A 21044-nucleotide genomic window follows, 5' to 3' on the forward strand; every position below is an offset into this window, starting at 1 on the left:
TATTTTAGAATCTATGCAAATAAATAAAATTGAAGTTTATTTCTGTTTTTCAAAATAACCAACTATTTTAAAGTTAATATGTAGCCATATTGCGAGTTACCAAAACCGAAATAACACTCATATCATGTGTGTTTTGATTATTATTATAATATTTTGGCCTTTTTATTTCGTTTAATTGGATTTTTGATTATGTCGCTATGGGTGAAGCCGCTGGTGAATCGCTAGTATATATAGCATGTTATTTGATATACACCACGAGACAATTCAAAATTCTAAACAGTGATTTTAGAAATATTACGGGATGTAAAAGCTGAGGTGGCTAGTGGTTTGAGCGCGTAACCTTAACCGATAATCGCGGGTTCAAATCCAGACAAGTACCACTGAATTTTCATGCGCCTAATTTATGTTTATAATTTGTTTCGTGCTCAGTGGTGTAAGAATACATCGCGAGAAAAGTCGTTGAAAAACGATTTTAAAACAAACATCCGTGACTGTAGTGTCGAAATCTTGACACGATTTTTCAATTTCAATATTATATTATTTTAATGTTTCTTTCATATTATTCTATACACAGATTTTAATCTGAATATTATATATAAAATGAACAATAATATTTAACGCGAGAATTTAAAGTGTACAAATGCTATAATACTAAGAAATACTAGCCTCGCCTGACCCATAAGTCATAAGGTCTTCCTATTAGTATTAGTGCAGTTACGACAATATTCCTTTAGTTTCATAAAGTGCTGGATATTAGCTAATATGTCACTTGATTTTTCTCAGCTCAATGCTTTTTAACAAAACATTTTAATCCTTATTATTCTATACGAATATTATAAATGCTAGTATTTCTGTCTGTCTATCTGTTTGGCTGTCTGTTTCACCTTCACGGCTAAACTACTGAACCTGAATTTGATGAAATTTGCTATGATAAAAATTTGAACCACAAGGAAGCATAAATAAGCTACTATACCTTACACCTAATGAGTAACCTACATGAGTAAAGCTGCGAGCGTAATCTAATTTATTATAAGGCAAAATAAATAATATCTGCAGCATATAAGTAGAGCAGTGTAAAATGGTTATATTAAAAGTGTTTACATATACATTTATGTAAGCTTATAATATTAGAAGAGAATGATGACTTAATCGATGAAGGCTAACCTTGAAACTGGACTCCACGAAGAGTGCGAATATCACGGAGATAAAATTTAATAAAATCTCATAGAGGATTCATTATTCTTACGTGATAAACTTTACAAAACTTGGATCATGACCATGAATCATTTGATTGCAGATTATAATTTTATCCTTCAACTTTAATAAAGTAACTTTTCAAATAAGAATATTATACCTATACAATTATATAGCATACTATATTCGAGCCTATTTGAGAATAAACCGATCTGATCAGATTATAATCTATCAACAGACACATTGATGTTGATTGAAGCATTGACCTTGAGCTACGCTTTGTCAGCATAAGAAATGGTTCATGCCATCATCTATTAGCAAAAGTCATCATCTGACGGCTCGTTTTGTCATATTTTTGAGCTACTTATTTAACCGCAAAATAAACTTCCGAATTATTCATCAAGTTAAAACTTCGAATTGATTAAGGCTTCAAAAACAAATTAAATCCCAGCGAACCGATTCTAACTGAAATACGAGGTAAGCTACGATTAAAATTAGTTACTAAAATAATAATACCGACTGTACCGTTAAAATATTCATTTATTTGTGGCTAACTAGTGCTTGTTCAAATTGTATTTCGATGAAATAAAAACAGAACTTCTAAAATAAAACTTTCTTTATTTAAAACTCACTCTGAAAAATAAGCTAATTCAGATGAAACCTAGAAAATAATTTTAGTAATAATATAATTAGTTATAAAATACTATTTATATTTATTGTCAGGTATAAAATAGTTTTTAATACAGTATATATAAGAAAACAACTGTAACTATTGGGCCCGTGATTACAACCCTTTGCGGGACCAAAATGTTAGATATAATTATTATTATTAAAATCAAACGTTGTTTATTTACCAAGTTCATAGCAGAAATTTAGATTATCGAATAAAAAAATACAGTAGTTATATGAAATTGAAAACATACAAAAAAAAACGATACAAAAATCTTTATTCAATATAGAAACGTTACACCTGAGTGTCGAAAATTTACAACCTGTTGGGAAATAAGCACCTTGGATCAGAGAAGAAGCAGCAAAAGAAACTCAGTGGGTTTTTTATTTGTTTTATCTTTTTAAAGAACTTTGGGGTATAATATACAATAATAATATTATATTTTTTAATTTGAAATAAACGAGAGGCGATCGTTTCATTTTCAATGTTGCTCACATTCTCTATCATCATCTGAAAAGTCATATTTTGTAATATATAATATTAGAGTACAAACGTTCCTTAACGATAATTTCTATTATGTATAATATTCTTCATATTATATATAATATACTTTATGTAAGTCCCGATTTCGATATACACAAATAGTTGTTTTATTTTCGCAAATCACATATTCCCAGTCGAATTTTATTTTGTAGAAACTTCTAAAAATTTTCATTTAATTTAAAATATGATTTCAGTTCGCTTTAAAACTCCGGCAATCCCTAGACAATACTCTCAGGCAATTTATGAAGATGATTCGGATTTATATCTAGAATCTTAGAATTAAGTTGACATTTTTAAAATTTTGTAATTTTTTCTAAATAAATGAGTCGATACAATTTCTCAATTTTGGTGATAGCTTACTTTAAGTAAACAAAATTTAAGAAAGAATAACATCCACATTTAGGTATGCTGCTAAAAGTCCGATTAAATTATTTAATCTGAATGGTAATCTTATTGGTCGATGCCAGCCGACGCCATAACATAATTGGTAGAAAATTAGCGTTCACGATTTTGTTGAATTAGTAAATTCCATTTTGCTGCTTATAGAAGATAAGAAAGAAAAAACAGATGATTGAGATTTATCATATTATAACTTAATATTAAATATAATTTAATATTTATAGCAGTAGATCATCATGAAATAGCATACTATTGACTACTTCTAAAACAATATTTTCCTTCAAGGCAAAGTTTATGCAGAATATAATAGAAAGTTGCATGAAGTTACCAAGTTACTCAGTTGATTTTACTTTACGTCTTACGTGTAACAATCTAGTTACTTTGAAACATTCTGAAGACAGTTATGACTTTCACGGCGTCTTTGTAATATGTTTTAGAGCGCGTAGAAAGAAATAGCGTATGTGGTTGTCTCGCTTCTGCATCAACGGAACTGTTAAAAGACGTCAAAAACTTTTGTGAATTTATAGCACAATAATGAACATTAAATACATTAACCAAGTCACGCTGGTGACTTAATTTGCCTTTATATATTCAGATTATAATCTTGAGAATCAGCTACCAATATACCAAGTTGTGATTAAATCTGTTTAATTGATTTGAACAAAGATTTTCAATACGTGTTTCTTTTTTTATTTTCTTATATTTGGTCATATTCAAGTTATTTGAAAGACCATATGCTGGGTATCGTAATTATATTATTGCTAAATAATATATTTTTCATTGAATCTTATTTTTTCTTATTCATTTATATTGAGGAATAAAAATGATTGAAAATAAATTTTTTTCAATATCTCGTAAATCCGAAGTTATTTTTTCAACGATTAGTCAATAATACAGCCAAGCTGTTTAAAAAGGAACGTTTATCATTTATTCGTAATATAAAGTTATTTACGAGGTGAATGAATAAATTGTATAGAATTTAACAGTGAATAATTCTATAACAACCATTAAAAAACCGTTTTACCGTGAGCGTGAGTACATTCGTGAGGCACGACATTTAACCTGTGTCACGTGATATGAAATGCTTAGGATCGCGAATAAACTTTATTGTTTGAACTTTGAACAATATTCGGCTATTCGATTCTCACGAATTTTCGATAGTGATATTTGAATCGATTTTTTTTCAGTGATTTAAGTTATGGTTGAAAAAAAATATCAAATTCACTTATACACTAAATACAATATAATATTTACTCAAAGACTTAAATAAGCACTTATGAACAGTTATATTGTAAAATTATATTTAAATTAAATGTAAAGCTATCGTCTATTCGAAATTTAAACTATGCTAAGACAAATCGAAAACTCAGTAGTCATTATTTTTCATTAAAAAATACATTTATATTAATTGAAAAAAAGGCATTTATGTAAATGTAAGTCAATGAATGTATTGACTTACTTTTTGACTCATATGAAATATCAATATTATAATTATAAAAAAACGCATGTACAATTATTCAGATTAAGACTATATATCATCATCATCATATATATGTGGGTCTGAGTAATAAAATATAGAACACAAGTGTTTGCTTTTGAATTTGTATTCAAGTCAATTCTCTTTTTCCTGCAGAGATTAGGCGCAGGGCCAATAGACTTACGTGTTACTAGACATAGTAGTAGAAACATACATACTAATTGCAAAATTGTCGTAACAGTCGAAGACCATTAAGCAAAATATAAGTTTGATAAGCTTATATTCATTTTAAAACACTCCATTTATATACAAGAGTTTAAAGGAATACTTACGATGTTTTTGCACAGGCAAGGTCATTTCCATAAACTCTTCTAAACGTCCCAAATGTACGGAAGATTAACACAGTCAGCCTAATGACAGTAAGAAAGTAAAGTAAATTTTCCGAGCCTCTGCAAAGTGCCTCTTTATATAAAAGACACAAATTATTCACTGCGCAGCTATTGTGAGTTTTTTTTATATAAGTTTTTGTAGTAAGCCTGTAAAAGCTCCACTGGTGGGAAAGGAGGAGACGGTTCAGAGCATATTTTACCACGAAGCTCTATTGAGGGGTTATGGAGACAACACTTCGCAGAATTTGAATTCGGCACATGCATGTTTCCTTTACCATTGGGCGTTTATTAAAAACACAAATTCAGTATATAAAACATCAGTGGTGCTTCGGGTTTTAATGCATACTCTTCGGTTGTTATTCACCAGTTGTTACCAACTGGCTTTCGTCTAATGTTTTTGTGAACACGGAAAACCTTTACACAAAGTTTCGTTATGTTCCGTTATCGTTCACCACAAACGCCCACGGACCGTCGTTAACATAATTACTTAACCAATAAAAATTTATTATAACACAAACATACTTTAACCTTGAAAATATTAGCTGAACAACATGAGTTCCATGTAATGGATTTTTGTAATGTAATGATAATAAAACTGCAAGGTCAAATAATAATGCAACGTAGTTTCACGACATACCTGAGCACTAACAATATCAATTTAGAGAATCACAAAGAATTTTCTAGAAAAGCAACTACCAATAATGTTAAATATATTTCCTATTACTATCGAAGGTTTTCCAACACAAAAAACAATGTGATAAATGTAAACTATAGCTATAAATATGCAATATTTGTTATCCATAGCGCGTGTTTTAGAGGATAAAAAAAGAGAAACAGGCCTTGGTAACACGCCAATGCTTTTATGGTTATATGTTGAAATAATAAAAAATATGTATAGATTCGGTCGATTTCACCCGAGGCGTTGTTGAAATCAAAGGGTTTTTAACTGTTTCATGGTTTTCATATTCCGTTATTTTCATTTGAATATTTCGGATTAAATAATTCTATTTAATGCGCAACGAAATGTAAATTGGGTTCGTTTATTTAATATAGTTATTTTTCTTTGTATTTTTAAAGATAACGTTCGTAGTCAATTGATGTTAAAAAAAGCATCCGTTATTAGGTAATTAATTATCAATCAATTATAGAAATTATTATAACTATTTAAATAGCTTTAAGCCTTTAAATATCCCACAGCTGGGCAGATCCTCCTCTCTTTTTTGAGGTTTGGACCTTACTTCACAACGCTGTTCCAATGCGGGTTGATGGATGCACGTGGCATATTGTCATGCATATCCAGGTTTCGTTACGATGTTTTCCTTCACCGCCGATCAGGAAGTAAAATGGTTGTCTATGATAGACAACCCCATCCTTCAGACTTGCCTAGGAGTCCCTAATTTCACTAAGATCAATTAACAACGAAATTTTTAATGTGACGCTCCTTGAAAATTAGAACATGGAGGTACATAAAACAACCAAAAAAATATATATAGAGAAAGAGACATATATATAGGAAAGATAAACGGAAAACACGTCTGTGGAGACAAGAGAACTAAATAAAAAAAAATACAATATCATAATCAAACATACATATATGCATATACGTGTATCAAAACTAAATCACATTCACACATACATGCGGATAAAGTTCATGGGAATAGAGTTCATTTTACTGGTGGTAGAGCTTTGTCTGGGTAGCTACCACCCACTCATCAGATATTCCACCGCTAAGTAGCGATGCTTAGTATTGTTGTTCCGGTTTGAAGGGTGAGTGAGCCAGGGTAATTACAGGCACAAGGGACATAACATCTTAGTTCCCAACGTTGGTGGCGCATTGGTGATGTAAGTGATGGTTAACATTTCTTACAATGCCAATGCCTATGGGCGTTGGTTACCACTTACCATCAGGTGGCCCATATGCTCGTACGCCTTCCTATTCTATAAAAAATAAAATTAAAAAAAAACCTCACCATTACAAATAATTTTACTTGCCACATTACAAGCGAATGCTCTTGTGAGTACTTTCCTTAAAATGTAGACTGAAACAAAAAACAGAACATATCGTTCTATATATCTGAGAAGGGAACGATTTTTCATTTATTTTAAGAAAGGATGATCGGTCCACTGGTTGTCATTGACTACTTTTGCTGTAGAAGCCTAAAACTCTCCTCACACCAACATCGATATTACGTCATTACGCTACCAACCACCCACTGTTAGGCTAGATCCGAATCTAAGATGTTAACCACCCTTCAAACAGATCAATACAGAAAAATATTGATGTTTAGCAGAAGTATAATTACATCGATGAGTGGGTACCTACTCAAATGTACATATACATACCATACAGAGCCAAATCACCGAGAAAGTTTAATTTTGGAATGTGACGAATAAATGACATTTCAAGTCGGCCTTTAAATAATAATATTACTAAGCACAAACGAAAATAATTCACTTCAAAAAATAAAACGAACCGTAGATACTTATATGTATTAGCTACTACTAGTTACTTTCACTTATCCCTTGTCAAGGAGCTTAGAATCTATCGCTGTCGATACCAAAGTATCTCACATTAGCAAAATGAAGATCGTTAGGAATAACCACCGTCAGCTAGGGGTTGTGATTTTTCAAGCACTCGACGGAATAAAAACTAGTGAAGGCAATTTAGTGAGTAAGTTAGATGAAATAGTGAACAGACATATTATAGGTAATATATTTAAGAAGACAATTTAGGGATTGTGAACATTGGAGTGAAGTTAGCATAATTTTCTGAATTCAATGCTACCTTTGTACAATCGAAATTGATTAAATAGGAATTTCGATGAATAAAATGTATAATTATGATTTTATTTAAAAAAAAACCGAAATATTCTGTCATCCTATAACTGACTCACCATGGACAGCTTAGGCTTTGAGACATGCACACCGGAAGTTTAAAGGACACCTTCGTTTCATAGTGTCGAAACGCAATAAGAAGAAGGCTGTACTCCTTCAAATTTTAGTTTCTAAAATTTTTGCATTTTGATAAAATGGATAAAAACAAAAGAGTTCATAATACGTTTTTCAGGTATGACAAGTTAATATGCCCTACGAAAATGCATTCATATACTTTTATTCCGCCTACAACGCCGGGTACACCAAATGTAATTATTATGAAGCAAATGAAGCAATATAAACACAATTTTACTCTAAGAATGGACAGTAATTGAACATCAAGTATATCAATATAACTGGACAACTTCTAATTTGGAATTTCCTAGCGAGATTAAATTTGATAGATACGTCCAGATAGCAGCTGCGTCAGACAGAACAACGAAGTTAAACTTGATGACAGTTTGATTTGTCCCAAAATTGACATAAAGTAACCAACTTCGCAATATCCGAAGGCAAATCTTATAAGGTCGCCGGTCGTGCCGATAAAAAAGATTCCGATGAAATATAGTTACAGTCATCCTATTTACATAAAAATGTTTGTCGATGCGATAACGCTTCGAGAAAACGTTGGACCAAAATGTTTGTATTCATAAATCGCGTCATATCTGTTTTCTACGACGCCTCCGGAAGATCTTTCATAATCTTTTATGTACGAATAGAAGTATTGCTGTTTTGATCCTTATTTACGATTTTCTATAAAATATTCAAATGTCGAATGCGTTAGCTTACTTAACATTTTCCTAGCATTCAGTTATTGGTTTAGCCTAGTAATTATTATTTTTATTGTCATGTACGTCACCACACATTTGCACGATTATTAGTAGTTAAGTCATTATCTTAATCTGTAATCACAGAAATTACTGAATAAGATTAAAAAAAAACAAACTCGATACTCATTGTATACGAATCAATTCCTTTCTGGAAGAATTTACGTCGTATTTCATTCGAGAAATTTCAGTCCAACTTACAGTGATAATTTATTGCGTGTATCTAAGATATATATTTTTATATAATACAATTTAGTAGGCGAGCAAATAGGCCACCTGATTACCATCATATGAGCATCACCGCCCATAGACATTGGCGGTGTATGAAGTATTAAACATTCCTTACATCGCCATTGCGCCACCATTTTTGAGAGGCAAGCTGTTATTTCCGTTGTGCCTAGTTACACTGACTCGTTTATACTTCAAACCAAATACTAATACTAAATATTGGTGTTTAACAGTAGAACATCTGATGAATTGGTGGTGTAGGTACCACCAGATAGACTTGTAAAAAGCTTATTACAGTCAAAGTGGTACGTTTTAAACGTAAGTACTTCTATAATTTATTTCAATACCAGTATAAAGATACATTACATAATAGACTTCGCGAAAGAAACTCAAACTTCTCTTATCATATACTACCTAAGCAGTTTCAAAGTGAAGTCAGTCAAGTGAAGTTTTTTTGATTATAACTCGAAATGTAAGATTTTTAATATAATTTTGTATTATAATATAATAATATATATTTGTATCATTCTATATTTGAATAATATTTTATTATTTAAACAACGATATAAACTAAATTACTGTATGAAAATGTAAAACAAACATACGATAGTTTTTCTAAAACGAAACAAATCTAATTTACTAATATAAAATAAATACATTATAAAATTAAATGAGTAATTCTTTACAAAAAATTATAAAAAAAAACCGAGTGAACCTCGGTCCCCAGGTATTCTTGTTTTATAAAAGTAAGCATACTATATGAAATTTCATTTAAAGTTTAATATATCTGCGTCATTGTTTTTAGATGTTTTTAAAAACAACGGTTCACGTACGTAATATTCTATTAATTACATAAACATGAAATTAAAGTATATTTTTAACGTAACGTAACAGCCTGAGAATGTCACACCGCTGGGTTAAGGCCTCCTCTCCCTTTTTTAAAGGAAAGGTTTGGAGCTTATTCGTATTGGTAGAATACACAAGTGGCAGAATTTCAGTTAAATTAGACATATGCAGGTTTCCTCACGATTTTTTCCTATATATAGTATATTTTTAATAAAATAATAATAATTTAATGTTATTATTGAGCGACTTATCTTAGCAGCTATTAAGGAAAGTAGTAGCAAAAACATAAATTGTTTTTTTTTTTTAAGTTCTATTCTTTTTTATAGAACAATGTTGAGAACTAAGATCTTATGTCCCTTGTGCCTGTAAAACACTAGCTCACTCACCCTTCAAACCGGAACACAACATTAACTAATACTGCTGTTTTGCGGTATAATATCTGATGAGTGGGTGGTACTTATCCCGGCATCTCACACAAATAATAATAATAATAATAATAATACTTTATTTCAGATATCCATATTAAATTAAAATTAACATTAAATTCAAATAAAATTAAAAATAATAACACATAAATTAAAATAAATAATTAAAATTAAATAGATTAGTAACGAATGCTTAAACTATGTTAGTACTTAATCCTAGAATTAGACCCGCTTCACATGTACACCATTCCAGTGTTCCCAGAAGTGACTGTCCAATTTACAAGCCAATGTGCTGAGGAGGGTGTTGGTACTTTTCGAAGTTCTGCTCATAATGGAGGCGACACGCTTGCGTATTATAGAGAAAGCAAAGCTCTACCTTACTTATATGATAAATTTTAAGAAACCACATGCATAGTATATAAAGTATTATATATAATTATAGAAGAGATTTTGTTTTAATTTTTTAAACTTTAATTTTTGAGATTAAATAACTTTTTTTAATTTACTTTATGAAAGCATTGAAATATCTCACCTGAGGTAAAAGGTTTGCCCATTGACATTGCACTGGGCGGTAATACAAGTTGACACCGTCAATGCGACACCAATTACGGGACCTAAATAATGTTTCTTGTGCGTATAATTACGTATTACTGCTTGCCAGTATGATCAGTGAGTGGAGGGTTTAATTCTTGTTGGCCTATACAAAGAGATACCATCTCCATGGAAGTCAAAATTTTCTTTGACACTATTAAAGTTTTAAAGTTTCTTAGGAGTATAAATTTACTACATTCATCAGCCTACTCCTATATCATTTTATTTGGTTTCACAGTGCGTTTCTAGTTTTTCATGAAATAAGATTCGGCCGGACTAAGTTTGGCAGGCTGTCTGCCCATCTCCAAGATTTTTTTTGCTATTGTATTAGATAAGGTGCTCCGATGATGATAAGATCCGATGTCTAAGGGTGGTGGTGACAGGTTTATCGCCTATTTTAAAAAAAATACAAGATGATTTTAAACAATGCTGTTAACAAAAAAACCTATATGGTACTATAATCCGTACGTTCCCACGATACCCACAGTATGCATCTCAGGAAATACTGTACTCTTCGAGAACAACTCGGCATTAAAATTTAATTGAATAAATCATCCCGTACTAAATAGATTCAAGTGTCAGTCGTGATTTATCGGTAGTATATCGAGTTCTTCCCAAAATTACTTCAGTTCTGACAAACCTCATTGTCCCGAGGATCAGCGAATGAAGGGTTAACAAAGGTCTATCCGACCTAATTAGAGAGTTCTCTTATTACGGGGATGGCGTGGGTACGAATTCTCGGCGTGTTTTGCTTGTTAGAACGAATTTCGTGTGGGGAATACTCGGGTTGGAAATTAAAATTATTTATTGCGATCCGTGAGGAGTGAATTGGGTGAAGTGATTGATTATTCGGAAGTGGATCGTAATTTTCATTTTTGATGATGTTCGATCGGACGCAAAATATATTTGTAATGAAAATGAAGTATTCAGATGATTGCGGCGAGTTTGGAAATGTTATAAATTTTTACCACCTTTTGGTATTCCTTATGTTTCTGAAATCAAAATTCTTTATATTGACTATTGACCTATATGTAATCTTCGTAAATATGTTTGAAAAGATATTCAATCTTGTTCCTTATATGGATCCAATATTAGAAGTTACAAAAAACAAATAAACTTTTACCATTAATTTTAGTAGGCATAAAATAAAGAGGCATTTTTTAATCGAACAACAAAGTGGTCTAGAAATAAATTTGATTTGTCTTACTATTATAAAAGTGTTATAATAGTAACAGTAATATAGGTAGGGTGTAATTTATACCTGCTTAGGCCTTGGCCTCTACCCTTGCTTGTGAAACGGCGAGCAGAAACTAGTTAAAATATAAGATAACATCAATAACTCATCGACATTTTTTAAATTAATTACATTGTGACATTTGTATCGGTTCACATAAATACTGGATATAATTATTCTATATATTGTGAAAACTATTGAAGGGATTTTGGTTGCATTAGGTGAAATTGACAAGGTCCCTTTTTATTGATGAACTGATTCGATAAATTAGGGATTGAATGGTATATCGCTACTGTCAAAGCAAAAGGTCGTATGTATGCCTCGTTGAATTAGTAGTAAGCGTATAAGACCACAAATCCTGAGGTTCTTGATCCCTCCTTGAGGTATCTGTGCAAGATACATAAACAGTAAAGGTCTTCTCAAGGAATTTCACGATGACTGGTCTTACGCCGTGGTCTTTACTGGTGGTGGCTTTGTGCAAGTTCGTCTGGGTAGGTACCACCCTCCGACTTACGCAGGTAATGCCCAGTCACGGTTGTTTTGGAGAATACCTGTGTAAGATCAGATGCGAATCGTCGGCGATGTGCCACCTCTGTGGTGCGGACCGGGACACCACTCAGCATACGCCGGAGGCGTGCTCCGCGTGGAATGTGGAGAGGGAGATCGTGGTCTGCGAAGTCGAAGTCCGCGATGTAAGCGAAGGTTAACATTTCTTACAATGCCTATATCTATGGGCGGTGACCACTTACCATCAGGTGGCATATATACTCATCTACCTATACCACCTGTACCATAACAAAAAACTGCCCGCATCCAACGCTTAAACCCTTAAACCCTAACAATATCGTCGGTTCATCTTGTAGGGGGCCTCCCCACGCCCTGTCTTCCGGTTCATGGTCGCTATTCGAGAACCTTTTTGCCCCAGTTCGGTAAGCGATGAGCCCGCCCACTGCTATTTCAATTTAGCAATTCGAGCTATGTTACTAACAGTAACAATATGTTGCATAAAGATATAAGTGTATGCTACGATCTCTTACCGTAATTATATAAAATACTTTCTATAAGAATATAAATTACTACACTGAAATAATCGTAATCGGTATGTCGGTGAAGTCGAGATGGCCCAGTGGCTAGAACGCGTGAATCTTAACCGATGAACGTGGGTTCAAACCCTGGCAAGCACCTCTGAATTTACATGTGCTTAATTTCTGTTTATAATTCATCTCGTGCTTTTCGGTGAAGGAAAACATCGTGAGGAAATCTGCATGTGTCTAATTTCATCGAAATCCTGCCACATGTGTATTCCACCAACCCGCACTGGAGTAGCGTGGTGGAATAAGCTCCAAACCTTCTCCTCAAAAAGGGAGAGGAGGCCCTTAGCCCAGCAGTGGGACATTTACAGGCTGTTACTGTTTACTGTTACTGTTCATGTAGTTTCTGAAAATATTACATACATACAAAGAATCGTTTATTTCATAAACAATCGATTGACAACATGCAACGCAGACCTAATCTCTCAATAATGAGACGCTTTTGAAGTTTAATCTTCAATGCACTCCAATCTAAGGGGGACAATATGACCACGGAGATTTTAGAATATATACATTTTATAAAACTAAACTGTTTACGATGTATTAACTTGAAATGTTATTGTCAAAATTTTTTAATGAAGCGTTGTAAAGTATTGCAAAGGCATTTAGAATATTTTTATCACCAATTTAAAAAAAAAACTACGGAGTAATGTAAAATATTGTATTATTTAATTAAAAAAATATAACCCATATGTTTATATTTTTATGCTCTTAGGGTGAGTACCTGATATGTTTTATATTATATTGATATATATTGTGTTAGTTTCTCATTGACTGAATCGCCTTAGTTTAATATTAAGTGTCCTTCATCCAAGGGCTGTCTGGGTGAGTTTGCTCATTTAATAGTAAGACCTGACCATTGATTAATATTTTAGGTGGTTCCTTATAAATTAATATCATATAAATCCTGCATAAAATATTTGAATATCAATTAATAGACAATCATTTTCAGCTCAGATTAATACTGAAGACTTATAAAAGTCCACAGTTTTCAAAAGTCTCTGAAATTTTTGTATTTATGACAACTCGGGAAAATAAATACGTTCTGATGTAAACCCTTTATGATTATATATATATTGAAGCTACTTTATATAGAAATAGCTACCCGGGTAGTTCACATTGATTGAATGAGGTTCAACATAAAACGTATGTATATATTGTAGTACATATAATTCTAATGGTTTACGCGGCATACATCATTAAAGCCGATAGTCGATATTATTCCAAGCCAATTTTCACAAAAACTTAGTAGTTTTTGAGATTATCGCATTCAGACAGACAGATATACGCGGTGGAGAACTTTGTTTTCAACTATGTAGTGATGAAGCGCAAAACTCTCGACTAACAAATTCACTCAAAAGCGATTTTCAAATTGATGATTGATGACGATAATTTCAAACACGTCTTGATAATCAACGATCAACAATCGACGATTGATAACAAAGAACGATGATCAACGAAATTTAAAATTTAATCTTAATATGTAAAGCGGTTAAGTTAATAATGTTAATTAATTGTATTATAAAATGAAGAATGGAGGTGTAACTTTCGTAAGGCTTTCCACTTTTGTTCGGAGTTCTTTATGTATCTTTGTCATTAAAAACAAAGCGAAGCGGGATTTTACTCGCATGAATATACATTTCTTTTTTACTCGGAAGTTGCGAACTCCGTGTTAACGTAGATAAAAAAAAACCTTTATTTCATATCGCCTGCGAAGAAAATATATATATTCTTGTCCTTGAAGATTCGTATAAAAACATATGAGCTCGTTTGATAATATTACACCAATTATTACATACTTTAATTAAAATTGTGATTTTTAATTTTTCAAGAATAAATATTACAAAAGGAGTAAATATTTATGAATAATATTGCTTAAATATGTTACTGAGTAATATACAATGAAAATATTGTAATCTATATCTACTTAATTCTATATATATAATAAAAATGTAACTGATCGCTGTCTGTAAATGAAATATATTTGAGTATTTTTTATTGGGGTCTTTATCAACGCAATAAAACTCAAAACAATGATTGTTAGAATGTTTGCCTGTTTTTCTGTTTCTCTTTGCGTTTGTGTATGCTAATCTTAGAAACGGCTTAACGGATTTGGGCGCGGGTAACCAATGTATTGTGGCTAACTTCACTTAAAATATTTTGTTTCTTTTTTATTTCAATCGGTTTATGAATAATAAAGTTATATCAATTTAGAGAATCACGTCGAATATTTATTCTATATAGTACTATAAAATAACGAAACGAACACATTCAAGTATGTCGCAATAGATTTAAGGGAAAGATGTTTTTCTCATGGCCAATTGTATGTTGCCCTATCTAGATCCGGATGCGGTAAAAACCAAGAAATACTAATATCCCACGACAAAATAAGTCTGCTCTTAGTGATTTCTTTTTGTTATACGCGGATTAAATAGCGGACACAGCTAATAATATTATATTTTAAAAATAAAAGGGAAAAATAATATCAGTTGTATATATATTTTTTAATTAACTTACCGACTAAAAACATACACCCAGTACTATGCTACGAGGACCGTAGAAAACGGCCGTGAAATGTCATAAAGTGATATGCGACATTGAAAATGATAATTATAAAATCTCAAGACGTATTAAAACAGTATATTGCCATAAGTCGGTTGTTAACATTACACAACCGTGTAATGAAGTACTACTGATTCTTGAATCAAAAATGGCTAGTGGTTTCTGATGGAATTTATCTATATTGGAGATAGAGCTTACTCATACAATTAGTGCAAGTGAGATTAAAAAAAGACGACATAAAACCTTTTTTTAAGCCATGAGTGAACATATACTTACAAAAAAATTTAGATTTTTTTATAATGTACTGTCATCAATACATTGTATGCAAAGTGTGTCAAACATTTCAGCTCAATCGATTTTACTTTCTCATACATACTCACGGGTAAACTTTTGAAGATAATCCCAACTAGATATCTCTTATTTTTTTTATGTTATAGCTTGGTAGATGGCAAATGGGCCACCTGATGGTAAGTGGTCACCACTCAATGGAAACTAGTATTGTCGTTTAGCGGTAGTATATCTGACGAGTGGGTGGTGCTTAGACGAGCTTTAAACTATACAATACGTAATTACATTTTAATTATATTTATAGTATTAAGAAAAATAAGAAAATACCGTCTGAAATAAATGGAAACAAAAACATAATAAAACCTGAAACATCGGTCTCTTGGGTCGGTAAATATCAATATTTCAGACGTAAGATAGAATTCGTTCTTTTTCTTTGTACGTAAAAGTGTATTTCAAGGGAGCTATATGTGTCAATGGGAGCTGGTGGTTGTTTTTTGTCCTATTTTATTCGATAAAAGTTAATTTTTTTTCAAGGACTGTCTAATAAAAAAAATTACTATATTTTGTACTATTTTAAAAGGAGTATATGTAAATTCTTCTAACGATTTCTCAGGGCTTTGCAAGTGCGAGTGCTTCGTTATTCCCAAATGTTGCTGAGTTTTTTTTCCAACAAAATCAAAGGCAGAGAGACAGTACCCGGGATCCAGATATGCAACTTGATAACCACCAGACCATCAACGTAGAATGAACGTTATGGTGGAAAAACTAAAAAAATATTAATAGATTAGGAGTACAGCTATGTAAGTCGACAAGTGTTTAGTATAAAGTATAGATACAAAAATCCACCACAGATGATAGACTAAGAAAACTATACTAATTGATGTATAGCTATGAACATATCTGTACTTTTATACAATTCTCAAATAAGGTAGTAATTATTCTTGCACATAGTAATAATATTTTTTAGAACGATAACTTCATAAATATAATAAAATTGTTTGTTTATTAGAAGCGCTAATTTCTGGAATAATTCCCGAGGAAAGTTGTAGGCTATAAAAATAAAATTTCAATAACAAAGATAATAAATTATGGTCTTTTCACCATTTTCCATAATTAATCATGCAATATTGAATATTCACCTTGCTGTAACTTTTCTTTTATAACATTATTTTTTTTTTAATCTTTAATTTTCTTCATCTTTACGCGATGTCTGTGAATGTTGTGTACACTTATAATTGATGTATTTATTGTTTATATATGTGTGCTGTATACAGTACAGTAACAGCCTATTAATGTCTAATTAGAACACTGCTGGGCTAATTCCACCACGCTGCTTCAATGCGGGTTGGTAGAATACACATGTGGCAGAATTTCAATGAAATTAGACACATGCAGGTTTCCTCTCGATATTTTCCTTCACCATCGCAAAAGCACGAGATGTATTTTAAACATAAATTAAGCACATGAAAATTCAGTGGTGCTTGCCCGTGTTTGAACCCACGATCATCGGTTAAGATTCACGCGTTCTAACCAGTAGGTCATCTCGGTGTGTTATTGTGTAATTTGTATATTGTTATTGTGCTCATTAAATAAATACATAAACATGAAAAGATCAAAGAACAATTCATACTGGTAGGTTCAATTCATAAAGATACTCGAATTACAAAAGAACTGACGAATAATATATAACAATAGAGATAATTTTTTAATATTGAACAACGAATTTTTCTATTACATAATCACTTTATATATATTAATAAAAATAAGCTTTGTAAAAATGTTTAGGGGAGTAATGTTAATCACTAAACTAGATGTGTTTAAGGCTTAACATAGTGAAAGATGCAATGAAGCATCACTGCTATGGGGCCATGATGGCTCTGTAGTTAGAAGACGAGTATCTTAAACGATGATTGCGAGTCAAAATCGCGAGCTAGCATCACTGAATTTTCGTTTGTTTATAAGTTATCTCGAGCTTGATGATGAAATAAAACATTGTGAGGAAACCTGCATATGATGGCCGAAACTCTGTACTCATTGAAGTGGAACATTTACAGAATTACTTATTTTTTACAATGGTAAGAATGATGTTATACAGAAAACGTTTAACCTTGAACCTTTATTTTCTTATAAAACATTTATTTACGTAAACAATAAAAATCTCTACACATTTCAAAAGAGCATTGCTTACTCCTCGCAAGAGCTAGATTTTTTCAAAAGCTACATTATAAATGTTCACAAAGTACAGTGGCACTAATAAAAACGTCGACGAAAGTTATAGCGAAAACGCTCAATCTTGAACTTTTATGTTCCTATTGAATAGTTACGTTTACATAAATATAAAAAAAGCTTTGACCATTTTAAAGGAACATTGGGTGCTCATTGCAAGAACTAGATTTTTTCAAGCGATACTAATTTGATTTACGTCAATTTGTAGATCCATTAGTTATAGATGAATGCCGCCTTTAAGCACGTTACGGAGACTCTTTGACGTTTTTTTCCCCTTTGAAATTGAATTTATTTTCATTGATATCTCGTTTTTATTTTGAAATTTATTACTTATGCTGATAAAAGGTTTATATATTGCTTTACTGGCCTAATTTTGCATGTGAAGGTAAGATTTTTGTATTATTTGATCATGTTATCTATAGTTTGAGATTTAAGTACTTTATTTATCATGTAATACTTTTTTTTTTATAGAATAGGAAGGTGGACGAGCATATGGGCCACCTGATGGTAAGTGGTCACCAAGCGCCCTTAGACATTGGCATTGTAAGAAATGTCAACCATCGCTCACATAGCCAATGCGCCACCAACCTTGGGAACTAAGATTTTATGTCCCTTGTGCCTGTAATTACACTGGCTCACTCACCCTTTAAACCGGAACACAACAATATCAAGTATTGCTGTTTTGCGGTAGAATATCTGATGAGTGGGTGGTACCTACCCAGACGAGCTTGCACAAAGCCCTACCACCAGTAAAAATACTGAGTGCCCTTCACGAATTTCATTCATTTATGCTGAATTTTCCGAGAAATCCTTTCTTAGCGGATTCTGACGTCATAAAAAAATCTATGTTGCATATTTCAGCTTTCTAGTCTCTATGTTGCTGCTGTGCTTTAATAGTCAGTCAGCATATACAATTTTATTAGTATATAATAGTAGTAAATAAGCCGTATCTTTCTGTATAAGTTGGATGATAAATATATAGACCATTCGTTTTTAGGAATACTTTTGTCTGTTTGATGGTTGCACTCAACGGAAATTCTTTTAGTAAGCTGTTTCGTCACCTTTGAATAGAAATGAGGCTCTCATACTAAGCCCGAACCATTCAATTTGATTCATTATAGTAAAGCCGTGCGAAGCCGGATTGGGTAGCTACTATATAAATATGTATATACTAAAAATTAAAATATAGTATATACTAAAAATTGTGAAATGCAATCACTTAAAAACATATTTGATTATTATTAAGTAAGATGCAATTTATAGGTATAGGGTTTTTTTATTAATACAAATTGATACATTTTTGAGGAACTTTTGAACTATACTAAATATTAATTGAGGACAAAATATTTCTCAGATACCATCTACGTAGTACAAACCCACACATTGATCTTAATTTCATCGCACTTATTAGAAGATTAATCTATTTTTAAAAATAAATTAATTTGGAAAAAAAGCTTGTTACCATTTAAATATTAATTTATTGGAGCTTAATTTATTAACTTATTAATTAAATCTTGGAAAAATTAAGGATTATTACTACCCATGTTTAATAATGATTTAGTAACACGACATTTAAATTAAATCATTTCCATACATAACACATATAAACACACATACACACACTCATAAATTTAGTTTATTTTAAGCTATTGAATAAAAATTAACTTAAAATTCATTGAATTTTTTTAATCACTTCAATCAATTCTGATTTGATTTAAAAAAAAAACGACAAAAATGAAGTAAAGCTTTATTTTAAATTAGTGAGCACTTCACTTGTTTTTTTTTGTATTTATATTATAAATAAATGAATGCATGCTTAACATTTACAAAAAAAAAAAAAAACTTTTTTCGAATTTGATTGGTATTATTTCAATATATACAAATTTATGTGTAGATATAGACGATTAAAAATTACAAGAAAAAAAACCATTTGAAATAAGAATATATTTAAGCAATATTTGCTTAAACGATACTAGCGCCACTAACAAGTAATATTAACATTCAGATCAGTATTAAATAGAAACTTTATTACAAAATAAGAATCCATAAAAGTTATGACGACAATTTATCACATTACGTCCAAAACTATACTCAGAATTGAATTTCGTCTACCAAATAGGTTAAGTTAATATAAATATAGCAAAAACATTTAATTTAAAAACATTAATATTACAATTGCGTTGCCTTTATTGAACGTCGCCGTCCCTTATGCCATTAGCCAACGATCCAACCGAAATAAGGTACTAAATTTTATATGAAAACATAACCGTCAAATTTACTCACATAGTGCAAACGGCTCCCAAAGGGCTCGAGTCGCTGGGTCGAGTAAAAATTATATCAACACAACACTATCACTTCACTTATAACTTACGTATATTAACGATTACGAATCGATTAATATTTAAATTACCACCAAGTACGATATTCACAACACTATCTTGTTTATAAGGATATTGTCCAAAACACGCGAGTGTTCGATATTCGAATCTTATAACGCGTTCGAATTTTAGCTGGACGCGTCGTGTCTTTCACTGGCGTTCCGAACACACTGAACAGTGTAGACCCGGCCGTGTGCCTGAGTGTTGCTGCCTCTTTTACTCTCAAACGGATTTGACGTTGTAATATTATGCTTCTCGCTCACACAGCCTGAAAGAGCGTAGAGAGTACTCGTAATACGTATAGGTCAATATGAAACCTCCTCGGGTGCTGGAGGCTGCAGTTAGGGTGACCATATAAAGTTTGATTATAAGTTGGAGCCTACGTCACGATTCGGGGATCAATTTATTATCAGCTTAGAAGTTTAATAAGTGAAATTTCGATTAATTGATAATGTATATTAAATTTATTATGATATATGTATTTTTTTAAACATATCTAAGGTTTTGATAGACGTTACATTATAATCGGCTATTATTTCATTCATACTATTTTTTTTCCTCAAAGTCTCGTATATAAAATGAATACTATATATCTATCTATCTATCCTATCTAATTAATCTAATCTGAATAACAATAATCCATCAAATATATTGTAAATCACAAATAGTAATTCATTTATAACAGTTTAATAACTTCAAAAAATGTCACCATTAAACGAGTTCATACATATTATATACATAAAAAAACCAAAGTTCCTCTAGTATTTTTTTTTAGATTTTGTTAAAAATTCGATAGTCTTAA

General features: G+C 31.5%; 1 protein-coding gene across 1 annotated transcript in view; it reads right to left on the reverse strand.

Moving 5' to 3' along the window:
• The window catches only part of LOC126776441 (neuroligin-4, Y-linked-like), a 70398-nt gene extending 50187 nt beyond the window's left edge, over positions 1-20211 (reverse strand). Inside the window, exon 1 of the mRNA XM_050498964.1 lies at positions 20148-20211. The gene's annotated coding sequence lies outside the window, so the exon portion shown is untranslated. The remainder of the gene's footprint in view (positions 1-20147) is intronic.
• Positions 20212-21044: the final 833 nt, after the last annotated feature.

This window comes from Nymphalis io, chromosome 2, assembly GCF_905147045.1.
Source record: "Nymphalis io chromosome 2, ilAglIoxx1.1, whole genome shotgun sequence".
Classification (NCBI taxonomy): Eukaryota; Metazoa; Arthropoda; class Insecta; order Lepidoptera; family Nymphalidae; genus Nymphalis; species Nymphalis io.